Raw genomic sequence first — 6,467 nt, forward strand, 5'->3', positions numbered from 1 at the left:
ACTGTACTGTACTGTACTGTACTGTACTGTACTGTACTGTACTGTACTGTACTGTACTGTACTGTACTGTACTGTACAAGCCCTCCTCCCTGGCGTGTGTGTGTGTGTGTGTGTGTGTGTTTGTGTGTGTGCGAAGCTGCTCAGCAGTGCCATCGAACCGTATTGCGATGGTAATGGCGTGGTTAGCACCACTCAAAATTAACATAAATGAGAAATGACAGAGTTACCACGTGGGGCTCTCCAGGGGGTCCCCGTTACATCCAGACCCCCAAGAACACGCCCAGAGGACCGGCCCGGTTCCAGTGACCCGCCTGTACTGTCACTGCACTGTACACAGTACGAAATCACGTAATGGCTGCTAAAAACTCAGCTTCCCATCATGCACCTGTGCACAGTGTGAAGCTCAACAGCGCCACTTTGTCACCTGATGGTACTCTAAACAGACAGATATAGGGACCCTAAACTCTAAACAGACAGAAATAGGGACCCTAAACTCTAAACAGACAGAAATAGGGACCCTAAACAGACAGACAGAGAAAGGGACACACATTGCTGTTCATTGGAGTGGCTGCACCACTGGAGAAAAAAAATACTATAGGCCTACAGATGATTCCCCAGATGAAGAGTTTTCCCCACTTTAACAGTAACCAAACCAACATAGAGTGTAAGTGTATACAGTTTCTACAGTTACAATATGACTGTTAAGAGCTTTTTAACACCAAATTGACCAAATTGTCGAAAGATCAAGGCAAAAATTGTGAAAATAGCTGATCTTAAGCTATTTTCAAAATATGTATCTGTGGAACCGAGCCGAACTAAACCAAACTAAATGTCATGCCTACAATTCCAAGTGCTTGTAAGAATGGGGGGTCTCCAGTTCAAATGTGATGTTTTTAGGGGGTTGTGGCCTGAAAGGTTTGGGAACCCTTGGACGTGCACTCAGTCATACGTGTGAGTAGACTATAGCAATAAAGACAAGTTTACTGCTGTTTGAAATAGGAGCAAATGTTTGTTGCAGTTTGTGACGTTAAGGTTGAATCTGTTGATCTGCAGTTTATAAATAACCTTCTAAACCTGACACCATCTCTTAACCAGCAGTCTTACTCCCCAACGTTGGGTATAAGCTATACGATAGATTACATACATGACCATATTTCTTACGTCATCATTGAGAGCTAGTCATACATATACACACCATGTACTCTGGTCCCAGCAAATCAGGCACAATTTGCTATTTTATTTTACAGATTATATATATAGTATATGTATGACTAGCTCTCAATGATGACGTAAGAAATATGGTCATGTATGTAATCTGGTCCCAGCAAATCAGGCACAAATTTGCTGTTTTATTTGCATACGCATCAAAAGTGGCGGGTTGGCTGGGACGGTGCATACGGACCGGGCGAAAATATTACTTGCGCGCTCTTCTTGCGCAAGTAATAAATTAGCCTACTTGGTGAATATTTCTGTATAGGAATTGTAATATGTTGCACTACTTGTTACAGGGGAGAGTAATATTACAGTAGTAAATAGTTACTGCCCAACACTGCCGATCCCATTCTCTATTTTGAGACTAAACACAGACATTGCTATTTCTTCGCACTTTTTCTCTGTCTAGATATAGGCTACAGAATATTTGTGGTTACGATTACACTAATTAAGTAAGGAGACTAATTTGTGTCTCCATATAGGGAACCACTGCTGGTCATCAAATTATTGGCTTTGAATGTGACAAAAACAAAACAAATCCATGAATTTAAGTCTCCATGGAGCCAGGAATTAGTTATTTTTTAGCGGCATTATGAGTTAATGCGATTTGCACATTGAGTCAATTCAGATATATACTGCCAGGTAAGCAAACACAAATAGTTATTATAGGCTATACATTATATAAAGTGATGGTGTATTTACACACTAGAAAGGGGGATCAAACCTACTTGTAATTTATATATTTTACACTCATCACCTTATTGTATGAAAAACTGGGCTGGCCTTCTCTCGCCACTCAGAGAACAACATTGTGTTTTATTTATGTGGCCATACATACAATTTCACACACTGTGTGGCAAGCTTATATTTATCTTCATTTGACACTCCAAGGAACATTGTTATTTTGGGGCTTAACTATTCCTTTAACCACAAATATTCTGTAGCCTATATCTAGACAGAGAGGATGAAGGCCGCCTCGCCTTCTCACGCCAATATTAGCATCCATATTGTGGGAAAGGGCAAGCTTTAGCAGAAAATAGCAGTTATTTTCTGCTGAGCAGGAACAAAGAGGATTTTACAAGTTCACAGCACGTGGCACTTGCAACGCCTGTGAGCTTATAAAAAGTGGTAAAAAGAAAAATAGGTAGGATAATTATGACTACAATAAGACGTTAAGAACTATACACTGTACTCTGTACATTTGTTGACCTTTCTATGAAAACAATCACTTGACCTCTTTCTACACAAAAAAAGAGGGCAGCAGAGAGCTGATTGTGTACATTTAACTTAGCCACAAGCCAAACAAGAGACACATAGAAATAGAATAGCTCTATCTATGACCTCACATTACAAGACTTTCCTCCGCGGAGGGAAAGCTAGGCCTACATATACACGAATAAATCTATAGCACTACTGCGGCCCAAAAGTCCGACATAACATTAGCCCAACAAAAGTTGTAGATTGTCTTGAAAATTAGTTTTCATAGATTGTCTTGAAGAAATTAAATTCGTAGATTGTCTCTCCTTATGGAGCTTTCAAATTACCAGGTCCAGGCAAAAAATAATTCACACACACACACACACACACACACACGGTATGGACCTGCACTAATTCCTGTCACTACAAGAGCTCCAACCCATATCCCAGGGAGCAGTCTGTGTTGCTGCCATGCTAGACTGCTACACTACACTAGCTCGTAGATCAAACGTCGGGAGTCAATTGCACAACATAAAAACATTTTCATTACCTAACCAGGCAACCTTGGGGCCTGTCACAATTATTACATAAGTATTTGGGATAATCACAATACTTGTTTTGGGATAGTCATAATTGTCACAATGTTGAAAAGTTTTCATATATTTTCGAATTTATTTTTGTGTGGAAGTAGTAGATCTACAACATGAGTCACGTGACGCGTGTTGAGCTCGTCACGTGAGCTTCCACTATTCCACAATATAGATTTTTTCTAGTTATTTTCCTAGTTTTAAGTTATTGAATTATGCAAGTAGTTATTATATATCTGCCCTGTAGAGCTTTTGTTTACGAAGACTAACAAAAGTCAGACAACATTTTACTCACAACGTTAGTACGACGCAATTAAAATCGGTAATCACAATTTATTTGAGCGACAATAATTGTATTAAAGTATTTTTTTTTAATCCTAATCGTGACAGGCCTATATTAAGGTGTACCTTGTCTTCAGATGGGCGTCGGAAACCTTAAAAAGAAAATCTGAGGATTCCAGACGAGATAGCAGGTGTAAGGGCTGCGTGGACAACCGGACAACGAAGTCCGAGCATCACACGCACGGAATGGGACCAGGATCCGGGCGTGCCTGAGGGAGTGTGGTAGGGTTAGCCGAACTAGCCCATCTCCCAACAGGCAGGGTCACCCTGCACCCACTATCCTGTCTGGGCGGGACACCCCTACCCTGTCTGGGCGGGACACCCCTACCCCTGTCGTTCTAAGGAGGATCTCCATCAGCTGCATCGAGCTCCCGTCATCCCGGCTAGCTTCACCTCTGTAACCTAGAGAGAGAGAGAGAGAGCAAGAGCGAGAGAAAGAAAGAAAGAAAAAAGATTAATTTAAGCAGTGGTGGATTTTTTTTACATTCAGTGATTTGGAAAACCCCCCTGTGACAGGCCAACAGCACACACACCAAGGCCCGCCCCTGCTCGATCATGATTGGTGGAAGGCCACCTAGCCAAAACCCCCAGGGGTTAATTGGGGACAGGGTTCGGAACTCCTTATATGGTCAGCACACTCTATAGTATGGAGGATTATCACAACAAAACAAAAAAAGAAGTGATATTTGAATTAAGTGAAATCACTGAATATACCTTTAAGTAAAAGTATCAATACTGCGATGTAGAAGTACCCTTCAGAATTCAAAATGTAGTTGAGTAAAAGTACAAAAGTATTGGTATCAAAATGTACTTAAATAGCAAAAGTATAAAGTAGCCTGGCTATACCTATGCTGAATGTCCCATTTCAAGTTTTCAAATGTATACTTACACATCTTTTGAGATGAAGTGGTTATTGCATATGCACCATAATATAAATCATTACAAGTGTTTACAATAGGGTCCACCATGTTCAATTCATCATAACATTTAGAGACGTACAAATAATTATACACTTCTATATAGCCAAAAACAGGAAATCATCATAGAGGGGGTAATAAGGGAAAAAAACATATACAGTGTGAGGGGGGAAAGGGGTGGGTGGGGGATTCAGATTTTATGGGGGCCTGCAGTTTCGAATTGCAGACGTCCGTATGTCGCGGTAGGTGCCCTTTGAGAGCAGTTTTGAAGGAGTCAAGGGTATAGGGCGTTCCACATTTTGGTGGCATAGCAGAGAAATTAATTTAGTCCCTAAGTTGTTAGTGCCGAATCTGGGTTGCACTTGCACACTCCCTCTGGTCTTGTGGGTGTGGACTTCGTTGACATTAAGGAAGTATTTAGACAGGTTTCAATTCAAAATTCAATTCAAACTTTATTCAAGACACTCACAGGGGGGTCCATAGGGCAGAACACATAAAACACAAAAGTAAACAAACTATAAATAAAATAAACAAAGTATAAACAAACAGGGGGGACTTATCTCTGTACATACAGGCTAGAACTAGTTTAATTGATTAATTTGATTGATTTATTTATTAACAGTTTGCAGAATTACAGTACATTTCAAGCACAACAAGGTCAGACCTAGCCCAAGATTTAGACTCTCGTAGAGGTTTTTTTTCGATTCTGACGAATCTCTCTACGAGATTCAGAGATTCGTCAGAATCGAAAAAGAACTATGAGTCTCTTGGGCTAGGTCTGACCATCTGATCTGCTTGTATTAAATGACGTTAAACTCACCAACATTGCAGCTGCAGGGCAAGCTTGAATGATCCTCTTTCAATCTGCAAAGAGTTTGTTTCATAAAAATCCATCGTAGACATGTTGATGTTATGAATGAGCTGCAGGTGTGCAGGTGATTCAAGTGTCAGGGTTTGGAAGCGCTGACAGTGACGACTACCGGACGCCACGCCCGGCCATGTCAAGAAATGTTACATTACGAGTTGTTTGTATGACTCTTTTTACTTCTAGAGCTTGTTTGAATGTTTGTTGGTGTTGGGGTGTGTGCGTGTATGTGTGTAAAGGGGGCGGTCGCGACAATTCAAGGCCTTAAAAATCCCGCCCTCCCTGCTGGAAGGGGGGGGGGGGGGGGGGGGGGGGTAGGAGGAGCTGCCAACATCAAGCAGCAGGGGGCGCCAAAAGACCTTGAATAAAGTAACATGATTTCTTGGTTTAGTTTTTGCTGTCTCTGTTTGTGTTTACTTAAGTGGCATCAACACATTTAATACAAATGTATTGGCATTTGGCAGTATTCAAATATTTTTTTAGACTTTCTTTTTTAAAACAGTCAATCTATAAGCTCACAATGAACATGCTGATCTGCAAAATAGGTGAAGAAAATAGGGTTTAAGTATACTTTAAAAAGTAAACTACCATTATCAATATAACATTGTTACTTATGTACAGTACTGTACTTTAAGTAAATGTACTCAGTTACTTTCCACCATGTTGTGGCTGAAGATACCCATTTAGGTGGTTAATAATATATCATTGTTTTATAATGAATTTATAATTCGTTTATAATTAATTCATAACATAAAACAAAACATAAATTGACTGATGAATGATGTGAATTTTGATGAATTGAAAATGGAGGACCCTGATGTAAACTTTAGTAGTACTTTTCCTGGTTATATCCTCAGTAGTCGTTTTTGTATTATGACCTGTACTTTGATTTAAAGTATCGTAGGCCTAAATCATCTCGTGGATATTACTGCATTAATCATAAATCAAATACATTGTGCATTTCCACATTCATAAACACTGTATAAGGCAAATTTGATGCATTTAGACCATGTATTTTCCATGAAACACCATAAACTATTTTTGGCAATTTCTGGCAGAAGAAGAAAAATATAGCTCCAAGCAGCAATAATAAAATCCCACCAGGCTGCTCAACAACACCTAGCTGGATGCAGTTGTAGTTATAATGCTGTGTGAATGGCCCTTTTAGGCTCTTCAACAGTTCCACTTTATGTCACCCAGCGGTATTGCAGCTGTTTGTACCCCAAACATACATACAGACAGACAAGGTCTGTCTGTATGTATAGTTATGCAGTTATGCCTGTTCAAAGTGCCTGTTATCACTGCTTGCATTATATATTTTGTACAAATTTCTTCGCGTACAAAGTG

This window comes from Protomyctophum bolini (genome assembly GCF_963924005.1).
Source record: "Protomyctophum bolini genome assembly, chromosome: 22".
NCBI classification, from domain to species: domain Eukaryota; kingdom Metazoa; phylum Chordata; class Actinopteri; order Myctophiformes; family Myctophidae; genus Protomyctophum; species Protomyctophum bolini.